Source organism: Oryx dammah, unplaced genomic scaffold (genome assembly GCF_014754425.2).
Source record: "Oryx dammah isolate SB20612 unplaced genomic scaffold, SCBI_Odam_1.1 HiC_scaffold_3, whole genome shotgun sequence".
In the NCBI taxonomy this organism is placed as follows: domain Eukaryota; kingdom Metazoa; phylum Chordata; class Mammalia; order Artiodactyla; family Bovidae; genus Oryx; species Oryx dammah.
In genome coordinates, this window is record NW_024070187.1 from 45,664,383 (window position 1) to 45,680,303 (window position 15,921).

A 15,921-nucleotide genomic window follows, 5' to 3' on the forward strand; every position below is an offset into this window, starting at 1 on the left:
CTATAAATTTGTTAAAGAAAAACTTGTTTGTTATGAGAATGCTTCCCATTTCTAAATATTGGCTCGAATTTTTAAAAATGAGTGTGAAACAAGCAACCATCAGTAGACCTTCCGGGAGAAGCCTCCGCTGGAGATGGTCCTCCGCTGCTCTTGGCATCTGCGCTTACCTCTCTCTCCGTGTTTATCTCTGCCCTGTTTCCGCTTTCGTTTCTGTGTCTAATTTTCACCTACTCTCTCATGTCAGAGCTCCCCCGTCTTCCTTCTTGCTGCTGTTAAGTCACTTCAGTCGTGTCCGATTCCGTGTGACCTCATAGACCGCCTCCCACCAGGCTCCCCCGTCCCTGGGATTCTCCAGGCTTGCCTCTCTTCTATTTTCTCATCTTCTTGGGTGATACCACAGGCTTAGGGCTGTAACTATTAATAGTACAGTTCAAAGAGTCCCCTACTTGGGGTTTCATACTACTCTCTTGAGAATCTTATGCCGTTTTTGAATTTGTGTTTGGGAGTGAAGTCTGATGGGACAATGGGAGCTTGTGCTGAAGGCTTGGCACCTCAGTTTAGCTGCCTTCTCTCCTCCTCTGCCTCCCTACCCTTGCACCCTGGGTCCTGCCTGCTCTCATCTTCCTCCCCTTCTGCCCAAACTGCTACTGCCCTCCACCCTGGCAGGGATCTGAGCACAGGTGTAAGAGGGTTGGGGTCACAACCAGTGGCATCTCAGGGGTACAGCCTGGCTGGTTGCTCTGCCCACCTCAGGTTGACAACCCTGCAGCTCCTTCAGTGGGTGATTGGCCAGAGCCAACCTCTCACCACCCGTAATTCAAGTACCCAGCATATCCTGACACAAAGGATACAACCCCATGGTACCTTGGGGTTGCCTCTCTGCTGTGGGTTGGTCTGTGGAAATGGGAGATGCCTGACTTGATTTCCAAGCTCCCTATTGAGGTATGGCCTTTAAGCAGGGGGATGGGAGGGTCCACTGGTGGGAGGGGGAATATGGTAGCCATGATGCAGAACTTTCCAGTCCCAAGGCAGAATCCCCAGGACCTTTGAGGCACTGAACTTACCCTTCAAGTACCTCCAGATCCTTAGGGCCCATACTGTGCTGGGGAAACCTTTTCTTCTTAACTTTCCTGAGTCTGGCTAGTATTTATTTTTTTTCTGAGCAGCTTGAGGCACCGTCCAGGTCCAGCCAGAAATATAAATTGCATAATTTCAGTGATTCCATGTAAGCTAAACATTCTGATATCTACATTTAGAACTGGTATTGCACAATATGAAGATGAATGGTAAAATTCATGCCAATGATTTTAAATTTTATTTATTTAGAAGAACATTAAATAGCAAATAGAAACCACCATGACATGCTAAGAGACTGGAGAAACAAAAATGCTTTGTGTTTTCAGTTCAGTTCAGTCGCTCGGTCATGTCTGACTCTTTGCGACCCCATGAATTGCAGCACGCCAGGCCTCCCTGTCCATCACCAACTCCCAGAGTTCACTCAGACTCACGTCCATCGAGTCAGTGATGCCATCCAGCCATCTCATCTTCTGTTGTCCCCTTCTCCTCCTGCCCCTAATCCCTTCCAGCATCAGAGTCTTTCCAATGAGTCAACTCTTCGCATGAGGTGGCCAAAGTACTGGAGTTTCAGCTTTAGCATCATTCCTTCCAAAGAACACCCAGGACTGATCTCCTTCAGAATGGACTGGTTGGATCTCCTTGCAGTCCAAGGGACTCTCAAGAGTCTTAGTACAAGTTTATTTAATAACTTTAATGGCACCCTTTCCCTGCTTTGTGAACAAGGAGGCCCACGTTTTCATTTTCACCAGGCCCCGCAAATTGTAAATCTGGTCCTGTCCAGGCCTTCGTTTGCCGACGGCTCCCACCCTGTGTCTTCAGCCTGGACACCCCTCCTCCTCTCAGACCCACATTTCTGAGGGCACAGTTGGTCAGTGCACCTGGAGGGTTTGCAGGCAACTCAAATTCAACATATTCTCATCTGATCTCATTCCTTTAAACTGCTTCTCCCCTTATATTTCCTTTTTCTGTTAATGAAATATCATCCACTCATTCTCTTATAACGGAGGAGGTAATAAATTTTTTTGATGTATTTATTTATTTCAGCTGGGCTGGGTCTTCATTTCTTTGGGCACGGACTCTAGTTGTGGCGAGCAGGGTCTACTCTTTGTTGAGGTGTGCAGGCTTCCCATTCTGGTGGCTTCTCTTATAGCGGAGCATAGGGTCTAAGCAAAAGGGCTTGGTAGGTGTGGTGCACGGGCTTAGTTGCTCTGCAGCCTGTGGAATCTTCCCAGACCATGGATTGGCAGGTAGATTCTTATCCACTGCACGACCAGGGAAGTCCTAAAACTGTTAAATGAATGAATAAAATCTTAGAAGCATTTTCAATTCTCTCATTTCTCTCAGTTTCCAATATCCCATTGGTCATCAAGTTCTATCAGTTCAACTAAACATTCCATTCCCTCTTATGTCTCTGTGCCTACATGTGGTACATGCTGCCCACAATATCTGTTTAGTTCTGGTTCAAAACCCAGATCACATATCACCTTCCCCAAGAAGCCTTTTCATAACCATCCAGGAAGAATCAGTCATTCCTTTTTCTGTAATCCTATAGCCTGCTTTTGCATTTATTATGCGGTATTATGATTATTTGTGCATATATATCTGTCTCTTTTACTGGAATGGGAGCAAGCCAAAGACAGAATATATTTATTTACCTCTAAATTCTCAAGTGGTGCTAGTGATAAAGAATCTACCTGCCAATGTAGGAGATGCAAGAGACTCAGGTTCTATCCCTGGGTTGGGAAGATCACCTGGAGTAGAAAATGACTGGTGACCGACTCCAGTATTCTTGCCTGGAAAATTCCATGGACAAAGGAGCCTGGTGGGCTATAGTCCATGGGATCAGAAAGAGTTGGACACAGCTGAGCACACACATACACACACACACACTTTTTATGTCTGGGATAGTATATTGGACACTCTCAGTAAATGATTAGATAGTGCAGGAAAAGTATGACAGAATTTATGGGCACCAGAAAAAGCACAATCTTATACAGAAGAAGGCTATTCTCTAGGAATACCTGGGCCTTGGTGGACAGAAGATGGAGGTAGACCCCATATCTGCATAGCTAAAGGTTCATTTCAAACACAGACTTGTCATGAAGAAGAAAAAGCGAAAAAGCAGGGGGAAAAATTGTTCCTTGCAAAAGCATTCAGTTCAGTTCAGTTCAGTCCAGCCACTCAGTCGTGTCCGACTCTTAGTGACCCCATGGACTGCAGCATGCCAAGCTTTCCTGGCCATCACTGACTCCCTGAGCTTGCTCAAACTCGTATTGGTCAAGCCGATGATGCCATCCAATCATCTCATCCTTTGTTGCCACCCTTCTTCTGCCTTCAATCTTTCCCAGCATCAGAGTCTTTTCTAGTGAGTCAGTTCTTTGCATTAGGTGGCCAAAGTATTGGAGTTTCAGCTTCAGCATCAGTCCTTCCAATGGATATTTGGGACTGATTTCCTTTAGGATTGACTGATTTGATCTCCTTGCAATCGAAGGGACTCTCAAGAGTCTTCTCCAACACCACAGTTCAAAAGCATCAATTGTTCACTGTTCAGTTTTCTTTATGGTCCAACTCTCACATCCATACGTGACTACTAGAAAAACCATAGCTTTGACTAGATGGACCTTTGTTGGTAAAGTAATAGTTTCTGCTTTTTAATATGTTGTCTAAGTTTGTCATAGCTTTTCTTCCAAGGAGCAAGCATCTTTTAATTTCATAGCTGTAGTCACCATCTGCAGTGATTTTGGAGCCCAAGAAAATAAAGTCTGTCACTGTTTCCATTGTTTCCCCATCTATTTGCTGTGAAGTGATGGGCATTATATAATGAAAATTAATGAGTAATGAAATAATTCCTGTATTAAATTTTTTGGAAAGCATATCATGTTAATATGACATTTAAAAAATTTTAATATAGAGAAAGCTGTACATAATTAATGTATACAACTTGATAGGTTTGGAGATAAGTATATATCTGGATGGAGAAGAGCACGGCAACCCACTCCAGTATTCTTGCCTGGAGAATCCCATGGACAGAGGAGCCTGGCGGGCTACCACCCATAGGTTCACAAAGAGTTGGACACGACTGAAGCGACTGAGCACGAATGCATATATCCATAAAACCATCACCATGATCTATGCATTAACATGTCCCTTGTCTTGAAAAGTATTTATTATTGTTGTTGCTATTACTATGTGATGAGAACACTAGATATAAGATCTACCTTCTCAGCAAAATTTGAAGTATCAAGTATAATATTGTTAACCCTAGGTATTATGCTGTGTAGGAGGTCTTTAGGACTGATTCATCTTGTATAACTGAAACTTTATACCCTTTGGCTAATACCTCCCTGTTTCTCTGGCAAACTTCATTCTACTCTCTGTTTCTAAGAGTTTGACTATTTTATGTTCATCTCATAATTGGTATCATGACACTTAAAGCTTCATGCTTATTCAAAGTCCACACAAGGAAAAAATATCAATGCCATGTACAAGTAAAATTCATGTCTCCCCAGACATTTAGTCATAGCATACATTTGATCAAGACTTCTCTATATTCAGTACGTAGTCTTACTGAGTGTTTTGCAAATCCAGATGTTAGGATTAAGAAATTAAGGAAAAGTGATACGGTGCAAAAGCATTCCAGTGAAAACACTATGATAAAATGTTGTTCTGACACCAAAGACCATTGGTAACATCTATTACATTTTCATCAACATTAACTAAGAACTCTGGGACAGGGTCTGTTGTTAACTCAAACTTTAAACTTTAGTAATAGCAGGGTGAGAGTTTTTAAAGTTAAAAAGAAAATCATGTGATCAATATTACTAATCACCTGGGAAATGCAAATAAAAACCACAATGAGATATCATTTCACACCTATCAGAATGTTGGTATTCAGTCACTAAGTTGTTCTTTGTGATTCCATGGACTGCAGCACACCAAGCTTTCCTGTCCTTCTCTACCTCAGGAGTTTGCTCAAACTCATGTCCCTTAAGTCAATGATGCCACCCAACCATCTCATCCTCTGTTGCCCCCTTCTCCTCTTGCCCTCAGTCTTTCCCAGCATCAAGGGCTTTTCCAATGAGTCAGCTCTTCATATAAGTTCAGTTCAATCGCTCAGGCATGTCCAACTCTCTGGGACACCATGGACCGCAGCACACCAGGCCTTCCCGTCCATCACCAACTCCCAGAGTTTATTCAAACTCATATTCACCGAGTCAGAGATGCCATCCAACCATGCCATCCTCTAATGTTCCCACCCCTCCTGCCTTCAACCCTTCCCAGCTTCAGGGTTCCCCCAAGATGAGTCAGTTCTTTGCATCAAAATATTGGAGCTTCAGCTTCAGCATCTGTCCTTCCAATGCATATTCAGGGTTTACTTCCTTAAGGATTGACTGGTATGATCTCCTTGCCAAGGGACTCTCAAGAGTCTTTCCAGCATCGCAGTTTGGAAGAATCAATTCTTTGGTGCTAAGCCTTCTTTATGATCCAGCTCTCACATCCATATATGACTACTGGAAAAACCATAGCTTTGACATGGACCTTTGTTGACAAAGTGATGTCACTGCTTTTTAATATGCTGTCTAGGTTGGTCATAGCTTTTCTTCCAAGGAACAAGTACCTTTTAATTTCATGGCTGCATCACCATTCACAGTGATTTTGGAGCCCAAGAAAATAAAATCTGTCACTGTTTCTACCATCTTCCCCATCTATTTGCCATGAAGTGATGGGACCAGATTCCATGATCTTAGTTTTTTTAAATGTTGAGCTTTAAGCATGCTTTTTCATTCTACTTTTTTACCCTCATCAAGAGGCTCTTTAGTTCCTCTTTGCTTTAGGCCATTAGAGTGATATTGTCTACATATCTGAGGTCATTGATATTTCTCCCAGCAATGTTGATTCCAGCTTGTGATTTATCCAGCCTGGTATTTCTCATGATGTACTCTGCATACATCTGTACCCTGTCAGAATGGCTATCCTCAAAAAAAGAAACAAAAAACTGAAATAACAATTGTTGGCAAGGGTGCAGAGAAAAGGGAACCCTCATACACTGTTGGTGAGAATGTAAATTGGTAAAGCCACTATGGAAAACAGTATGGCGGTTTCTGAAAACACTAAAAATAAAAGCACCATTTGACCCAGCAATTCTACTCCTGGATATATATATATATATATATATATATATATATATATCTGAAAAAAACAAAACACTAATTTGAAAAGATACATGCCGCTCTGTGCTCACAGCAGCATTATTTACAATTGTCCAGATAGGAAGCAACTTCAGTGTCCATCGACTGATTAATGGCTAAAGAATATGTGGTATATATATATATATATATATACACACACACAATGGAATACTACTTAAACATAAAAAGTAGGACATTTTGCCATTTGCAGCAACATGCATGGACTTGGAGGGTGTTATTCTGAAGGAGATCAGCCCTGGGATTTCTTTGGAAGGAATGATGCTAAAGCTGAAGCTCCAGTACTTTGGCCACCTCATGTGAAGAGTTGAGTCATTGGAAAAGACTCTGATGCTGGGAGGGATTGGGGGCAGGAGGAGAAGGGAATGACCGAGGATGAGATGGCTGGATGGCATCACTGACTCGATGGACGTGAGTCTGAGTGAACTCTGGGAGTTGGTGATGGACAGGGAGGCCTGGCGTGCTGTGATTCATGGGGTCGCAAAGAGTCAGACACGACTGAGCGACTGAACTGAACTGAACTGATGCTAAGTGAAATAAGTCAGAGAAAGACAAGTACTGTATGAAATCACTTATGTGTGCATGCATGCTCAGTTGCTCAATCATGTCTGACTCTGCGACCCCATGGACTGTAGCCCACCAGGCTCCTCTGTCCATGGAACTTTCCAGGCAAGAATACTGGAATGGGTGGCCATTTTCTTCCTGACCCAAGGATCAAACCCACATCTCCTGTGTCTCCTGCATGGGCAGGTGGATTCTTTACCACTGAGCCACCTGGGAAGCCTGATGTCACTTATATGTGGAATCAAAAAAAAAAAAAAACCCCACAAACTAGAGAATAAAGCAAAAAAGAAATAGATTCACAGATATAGAGAATAAACTAATAGTTCCCAGTAGAAAGAAGGAAGTGGAGAAAGGCAATATAGGGGTAGGGGGTTAAGAAGTACAAACTATGGTGTATAAAATAAGCTATAAAAATATTACACAACACAGGGAATATAGCCAATATTTTATAGTAACTATAAGTGGAATATAATCTTTAAAACTGTAAATCAATATGTTATACACCTGTAACTTATATAAATATTGTACATCAACTGTACTTCAGTTAGCAGAACCCAGAATTATAAAACCTTAATTAAAGGCAGTGCAAGTGTGATCCTCAGCTGCCTTAAAAAATGCAGCCAGTTATTCTGGGTAGGTTCAGTTCAGTTCAGTTCAGTTCAGTTCAGTTGCTCAGTCGTGTCTGACTCTTTGCCATCCCATGAACTGCAACACACCAGGCCTCCCTGTCCATCACCAATTCCTGGAGTCCACCCAAACCCATGTCCATTGAGTAGGTGATGCCATCTAGCCATCTCATCCTCTGTCGTGCCCTTCTCCTGCCCCCAATCCCTCCCAGCATCAGGGTCTTTTCCAATGAGTCAACTCTTCGCATCATGTGGCCAAAGTACTGGAGCTTCAGCTTCAACATCAGTCCTTCCAATGAACATCCAGGGCTGATCTCCTTTAGAATTGACTGGTTGGATCTGCTTGCAGTCCAAGGGACTCTCAAGAGTCTTTTCCAACACCACAGTTCAAAAGCATCAATTCTTTGGTGCTCAGCTTTCTTCATAGTCCTACTCTCACATCCATACATGACCACTGGAAAAACCATAGTACTTTCCTTTAATCTAACAAGTGAGGTTCTCTACCTCTTCCTGTGCAGAGCAGCAAACATTGATATGTTCTGAGCTGGAGGTCTGATAAGAGGAGAACTCACTAGTAATTCCTAAGCTAAGTCTTCATAGCTTGATTCCACTGCTTCAGGATGTCCAGACCACATCAGCTGAAGTGTCTGTTAGAAATGCCAGTACTTAAGTCCCATCCTAAACCTGCTAAATTAGAATCTTTGGAGGAAGGACTGAGAACACTGCCTTTTTAACAAGCCCTCCCACCATCTCAAGTGATCATTAGGCACTCCAGATTTTAGGAAAACCCAATTTCCAACATAAACGCAAGAATTTTAAATTGTCAAATAAAATAAATTTTCTTTTCTCTTTAACAATATTGGGGAAATGAAAAGTTCCAGCTGAGTTTCCCAAAAGAATTTAATTTCAGTTTACCCCCCCAAAGTTTCAGTGTTTTAAATATTTTAATGAAAATCCTTCTAAACTGTGTTATATAATGCACCATCTTCTCAAACAGAATATATTATACACATTAGGCAGCGTTATGGATGACTCAGGATCATTATTACAAATATCCATTATTATAAGAATAGCTTAAAAAGTTATGAAGTCTATAAAACTGTCTGATCCTGCCCTAAACTCTACAGCCAGCTGTATTTTTATGATATTACATTTACTTTTTTGTGCTTTGTTTTTTATTTTTTTCAGTTTTCTTCCTTGCTGGTAGGTAACTTTTATTAATGGTACCGTTACTTTTTTTACTTTCCACATCACTCTTTAATAAGCTCTGGGAAAGCATGAGGAATTCTAGATGAGTAAAGTTCTCATGTGGGTGTAAAGATCTGCTGGAATGCTTTCAGGTGTCATAAAAAGCCCCAACTCAGATTGACTTAAACAATAGGGGAATTCATTATCTCACATAACAAGAATCTTTGTTTTTGCATAGTCCAAATCAAATTGTATATACAAGTTTTACTCTGCTTTTTTTCACTTATTATATCACACCATTTCCTATCAGGGTCTGGTATATATGTGTTGAGCTTTTTGTGGTAAAATGCATATGTTAAACATCATTTTAACTACTTCTAAATGTACAATTCAGTGGTATTAGATATCTGCACAGTGTTGTACAACCATCATCACTAACCATTTCCAGAGCTTTTCATCCTCCCAAACTGAAACTACTCACTAAATGATAACCTCCCACTCCTTTCTCCCCCGACACTGGTAAGCACCATTCGGCTTTCTGTCTCCATGAATCTGACCATTCTAGGTACTTCGTATATGTGGAATCCTATAATATTTGTCCTTTTATGTCTGGCTTACTTCACTTAGCATAATGTTTTCAAAATTCATTCACAATATCCATTCAGTTCAGTTCAGTCGCTCAGTCGTGTCTGACTCTTTGCGACCCCATGAATTGCAGCACGCCAGGCCTCCCTGTCCACCACCAACTCCCAGAGTCCACCCAAACCCATGTCCATTGAGTCGGTGATGCCATCCAACCGTCTCATTCTCTGTCGTCCCCTTCTCCTCCTGCCCTCAATCTTTCCCAGCATCAGGGTCTTTTCCAATGAGTCAGCTCTTTGCATCAGGTGGCCAAAGTATTGGAGTTTCAGCTTCAACATCAGTCCTTCCAATGAACACCCAGGACTGATCTCCTTTAGAATTGACTGGTTGGATCTCCTTGCAGTCCAAGGGACTCTCAAGAGTTTTCTCCAACACCACAGTTCAAAAGCATCAATTCTTCTGCGCTCAGCTTTCTTTATAGTCCAACTCTCACATCTATACATGACTACTGGAAAAACCATAGCCTTGACTAGATGGACCTTTGTTGGCAAAGTAATTCATAATATAGCAGTACCAAATTTCCTTTTTAAAGCTAAGTGATATTTCATTGTGTATATATACCATATTTTGTTTATTCCTTCATCTGTTGATGGACACTTGGGTTGCTTCTACCTTTTGGCTATTGTGTATATCTCATTTTCTTTTTAAATTTCATTCTAAAATAAATTATACCTGATTAGGTCCATTGACAGTATATAAATAATTTTTTTCACAGCTTAGTTGCCATAATATTTTAAAACTTTGTTCATTAATAGAAGAAAAATGTCTTAGCATTGTTCTAATTGATATTTCTTCATTTGTTGGTCAAGTAGAGCATTTTCAATTGTTTATATTTCCACTTTTGTGAAATGTCTGTTCATGTTTTTCATATATATATGTATATATATATGAATCTTAAGATTTTTCTAACTGGAAGAGTTTTTTAAACTTAAAAATATTTCCCCAATGTCAAATTTACTGTATATATTTTCTCAGTTTATTTTAGCCTTTTCATTTTGTTTAGGCTTGTTTTTGATACTGAAAATATTTTTTATTGTAGTCAAATCAATCATTTAGTACATTTGTAAATGATATAATTTATTTTAAGCTTAGAGAAGTCTTCCCCATCAAGAGCATATTTCTTCACTGATTTTTTTCATTCAACATTTTATCCATCTGGAGTTGGATATATGATGTAAGATGATCTAAGCAATTTTTGCAGACACTTTTCATGGCCACTCTTACTTGTCTTTCTGCTACATTGGCTGCTAATCACTCTTTCTGAAACTATGTCTACAATTTGCTGCTCACTGTTTTCCTGGTTCTTCCACATTCTTGCTATTGGTTTTCAGGCTCTTTCCCTTCACCTTTTGCCTACCTGTTCCTAAGATTTATTTCAATCATTTGTTTTTCTCATGCTGTACATGCTCTCTGAGTAATTAGCCCCTTGGATCCATATGTCAATGATACCCTCTCCCCATTTTTTTAAATCTTTGGCAGAAACTGCTGCCCAGATCTGTAAGTTCAGTCATTAGATCATTTAATTTTCACGAAATATTACTTGAACATTTACTCTACCAGGCACTTTTTTAGGCTCAGGAGATAAAATGCCTACTCTCATGGAACTTACAAGGGAGAGACTGACAATATTCTAAGTACATACTATATACAGTATTTAAGGGCTATAGTGAACTGATGCAGGCAAGGAAGTTCAAAAGTGCCCGTGGGTGGGTGTGAGGGTTGCAGTTTTAAACTGAGTGGTCCCAGAAGGCCTGCCTGAGAAGGGGACATATATGCAAGGAGCTGAAGGAGACAGATGAGGGAACAGCCATTGAGGATATTTGTTAGCAGAACATTTGAGGCAGAAGGAAAAGCAAATGCAAAAGCCTGAAGCATGTTGTACTTAAAGGAATGAGGGAACTGAAAGGCTTATGCAGATTGAATCAGAAGGAAGGCAAAAGGAAATGAGGGCAGAGATGCAATTGAGGCCAAATCACGCTGGGACCTGTCAGTCATTTATTGTCTTTACTCCAAGCAAAATTGTCTGTTTGAGAGTTTTAAGGAGAGAAATAACATGATCGCTGGCAGATGTGTCAAGAATAGACTTTAGGAGAGCATCGGCAAAGCAAGGAAGCCAGTTAAGAGTTGGTGGCAATAATCCAGGCGAGAGGTGATGACTGCTTGGACCAGAGTGGTAACTGTAGAGGCGATGAGAAATTGACAGGGTCAACAGGATTTACTGAGTGCTTAGATGTGGGAGTGTGAGGAAGGATCTCAGTTACTGACTGAGCTACAGACTAGAGAGAAGCAGGATTGGGGTTTTCAACATGTGGACTGGAGATGCTAGTTAGAGATGCAAGTGGAGACATCAGTATGAGTCTGGAGTTCACAAGACAGCTCTGAGCTGGAGAAATTTGGGATTCATTAAAATATGATGGCATTTAAAGCTACGAGACTAGATGAAATTATTAAAGAATGAATATAGCTAGAGAAGCGTTCTATGCACTGAGCTCCAGGCACTCTGTATATGTATAAAATCACAATTTTCATAAAACAGAGGAACAAAAACTGAGAGGAAACAGCAAGCTGTTATATAGGTTTAAGTTTCTCTATGATTATTGAAACTTCACAGCATATTTCACTTTGAGCTTCCTGGCAGCCAAGGAATAACACTGCTCATCAAATTCTCAGAAGTCTTATTGCTATTATTACTTCTTTTCCTTTGCAGTGATAAGCCACTAGCTTTTCTAAAGGTCTTCTCCCACCCATTTCTGCTCCAGTGGGTATACGTGACTGTGGTTTTCATTGCTTATTAGGCAGAAATAAACTTTTAAGTTTAGATCTTTCCATTTAAAATGTGGTATTCTAAGAACTTCCCAAGTTGCTCAGTATTAAAATATGCATGTGTGTGTGTGTGTGAGCACATGCGTATCATGGATCTGAGCCATCATGATGTCAAGATCTATTATTCAGTTATTTACATGCTAATGTTGAGTGAAATGGTTCTCCCAAAAGTGCATATTTACTCTTCTATAAGGAAGTTTTTACTTAGCTGCTAGTACTTCCGTTTGGAACATCTTCTTCCTTTTCGTCTTGTTACCCTTAGATGGTATGGTAACAGCTTCTTGACCTTCAGAATCATCTCAATTGTTGTCTCCTGTAGGACAATTGTCCCTCTGTTGTATTTTTTTAGTGCCCTAATTGGACTGTGGTTATACAGCTTTCTCTTCTTACACCTATTACTACATTTTTAACCCTGTTATCACTTTTTACTATAAATCTTTATTCATATGTCTCCATCATTAGATAGGAAGTTTCTTTGTAGCAGGCAGTCTCTTTTTAACCTCTGATACTCAGCTAGGATCACAGTGACTGGCATTAGTAATCAGGTAATACAAATATGGTGACAATATTAAGGCCCTTTGCAAATGAAAGAGCTTAATGACTGCACAGAAAAAAAGTTCTCTTGTTGTTGGGTGGGGTTCGAAATCATTTTCCAAGTTTTACAATAACCTAACACACTTATAGCTGCAACTATTGGTTGGTTCTAAAGGAGAGTGACATTTTCATTATTTTTAAAGCCAGCTCATGTCTGGTACTATGCTAATTGTTGTCTGTTCTTTAGTCGTATCTGAATCTTTGCGAGCTCATGACTGCAGACTGCCAGTTTCCTCTGTCCATGGGATTCTCCAGGCAAAAACACCGGAGTGGATTGCCATTTTCTTCTCCAGGGGATCTTCCCAACCCAGGGATTGAACCTGTGTTTCCTGCATTGGCAGGAGGATTCTTTGCCACTGAGCCACCCAGGAAACCTGGACTGTGTTAATAGTACGAGGCTGTGTGTGTGTGTGTGTTTAAGGGATGTACTTAAGTCAGTATTGTTTGCCAACCTGTATTTTCTGTCACCCGACAATATTTGATAGCCTACTATATACCAGTTACTGTATTAGATACTGGACTTATTTAAACTTCAAGATACTATCAAAGCCTAGGTTTATTATTTTCACAGTCACTGCATTGGGTTGAACGGAGTCTTCCTCCTAGTCCATATGGTGAAGTCCTAACGCCCAGTACCTCAGAATGTGACGTTACTTGGAGATAAGTCTTTACAGAGGTCATCAGGTTAAAGTGAGGTTACTGGATGGGCTCTAATCCAGTATAACTGGTGTCCTTATAAAAGGGGGATATATGGAGACAGACATGCATGGACAGAAGGCAACATGAAGAGACATGTGGAGAAAATGTCAATCCACAAGTCAAGGAGAGAGGACTGGCCAGATGTTTATCTCACAGTCCTCAAAATGAACCAGGCCTACCGAAGCCTTGGTTTTGGACTTCTAGAACTCTGAGAATTCTTTCCCAGAACTCATATTTCTGTTTTTTAAGCCAGTGTGTGGTACTTTGTTATGGTAGCCCAAGTAAACAAATACAGAAATGTATTTATTTTCTCAGTGACAATCAGGGTAGACTGATTCCAGGACTGATTAGTTTCAAAGACTTTTTCTTTTATTGTGAAATATACTCCTTGGCATTTCAAACTTTGGGTGAGTGGTGCAAGAATATAAACCTCATCTGCTGAATTTTCTTTAATAAGCTCACTTTGGACCATTTGGCCATTAATTTAATAAAGTCTTTGCAGTTATTTAGTACTTGTTTCATACAGCTTCTAAGGGCAGTACAGTCTATAAATGAGTTCCTTGCTGCGATAAGTAATTTTTCTTTGATTTGTACCTGTTTAATGCACATACACAAAAAAGACTGGATGGATGTATTTTGGTCAAGTGTGTGTGGATAATCTCACGGTTTTATAGTCAGCCTATGTGCTGATGACCACTAAAGGTAGATCTCTGAACTCCAGGTCTGTATATCCAACTGCTCTTTGGTGTTTCTACTGAGATACCTAAGAAGGCAATGGCAACCCACTCCAGTACTCTTGCCTGGAGAAGCCCATGGATGAAGGAGCCTGGTAGGCTGCAGTCCACGGGGTCGCTGGGAGTCAGACACGACTGAGCGAATTCACTTTCACTTTTCACTTTCATGCATTGGAGAAGGAAATGGCAACCCACTCCAGTGTTCTTGCCTGGAGAATCCCAGGGACGGGGGAGCCTGGTGGGCTGCCGTCTACGGGGTCGCAGAGTCGGACACGCCTGAAGCGACTTAGCAGTAGCAGTAGCAGCAGTAGCATCTCAAATTGAACCGATCCAAAACTGAGCTTCTTATCTTTTCCAACACACACCACCTGATCTTCAAATAGTCTTCACCATCTTGGTTGATGACAACTCTACTCTTCTCATCGCTTAAGGCAGAAATGTCAGTACTTTCTTTGACTTTGTTGTCACACGTCATTTTCAGTTGGTTCAATAATGCCAGCTGATTCTACTTTCAAAATGTACCAAGAATTTCACCACTGTTACCACCACGTCTGCCTCTGTTCTGGCCCAAACTACCATCGCCTCTTGTCTGGGTTGTTGGAAGAGACTCCAAACTATTGTTTCTGTTCTTGCCACGAAGCAACTGGCGTGGTCCTGTAAAAATGTATGTTAGATCTCATCATGCTATTCAAAACCTTCCACTCATTTCCGAACTCATTCACAGGGCAAAGCTAAAATGCTTACTGTGACCTGAGAGACCCTGCATTTTCTGGCTCCTATTTCTTTTACATCTTCTACTCTTCTCTCCCTATGTCTACTCGACCACACTTGTGTGTGCATGCATGCATGCTCCGTCATGTCCAATTCTTTGCAACTCTATGGACTGTAGCCTGCCAGATTCACCTGTCCATGGGATTTCCCAGGCAAGAATACTGGAGTTGGTTGCCACGCTCTTCTCCTGAGGATCATCCCAACACAGGGATTGCATTTGTGTCTCCTGCATTAGCAGGTGGGTCCTTTGTCACTGAGCCACCTGGGAAGCCCACTCTACCACAGTTATGTCCTTGTTATTCCTGGAACAAGCCACATATATTGTTTTCCCTCAAACTTTCCTGCTTCAGGATCCTCTCTCCCCAGGTATCTGTGTGATTATTTCACCTTGTTTGAGACTTCACTCAAAAATCTTTCACTCCCCGCCCCATCTTTATTACTTATTAGCATCTGATACTGGACATGTACTTATTTATCTCACATATTGTCAGCTTCCCCAGCTAGAACATAATTCCCATGAGGTGTGTTTTTCTTTCCCTCTTATATTTCAAGGACTCAATAAATTTTGGACAAACAGCACTAATTTGTCCTGTTTAGAGAGATAACACTGAACTCTCATCTTCTTCCTTCTGAATTTGCAATAATGCTATGAGAACGTGTTCCTTCATAATCTGAACCTCCACATCTCAGGCTGTTTTCATTCTTTTCCATGTCAGGCAGCTTGTTCCCAAACTCTGCTTTTATCATTCTGCTCACCTGATTGCAAACACATTCTGGAACACCTTTGTGTAAACATTAAAACATTCAGACAAATGCCTAATTTTCCAGTTCCTGGCAGTTGTATTATGTAAAGTATGAGATCATGCATAAACTCACTTGATATTAATTTTTGGGGGGAAGAACTTTAAAAACAAATTGTTTTCTTGGAAGTTTTAGCCACACCAGATATTGTAGAACCAGCATTTAATGATGGCAGATATTATTAAACAGTTAACA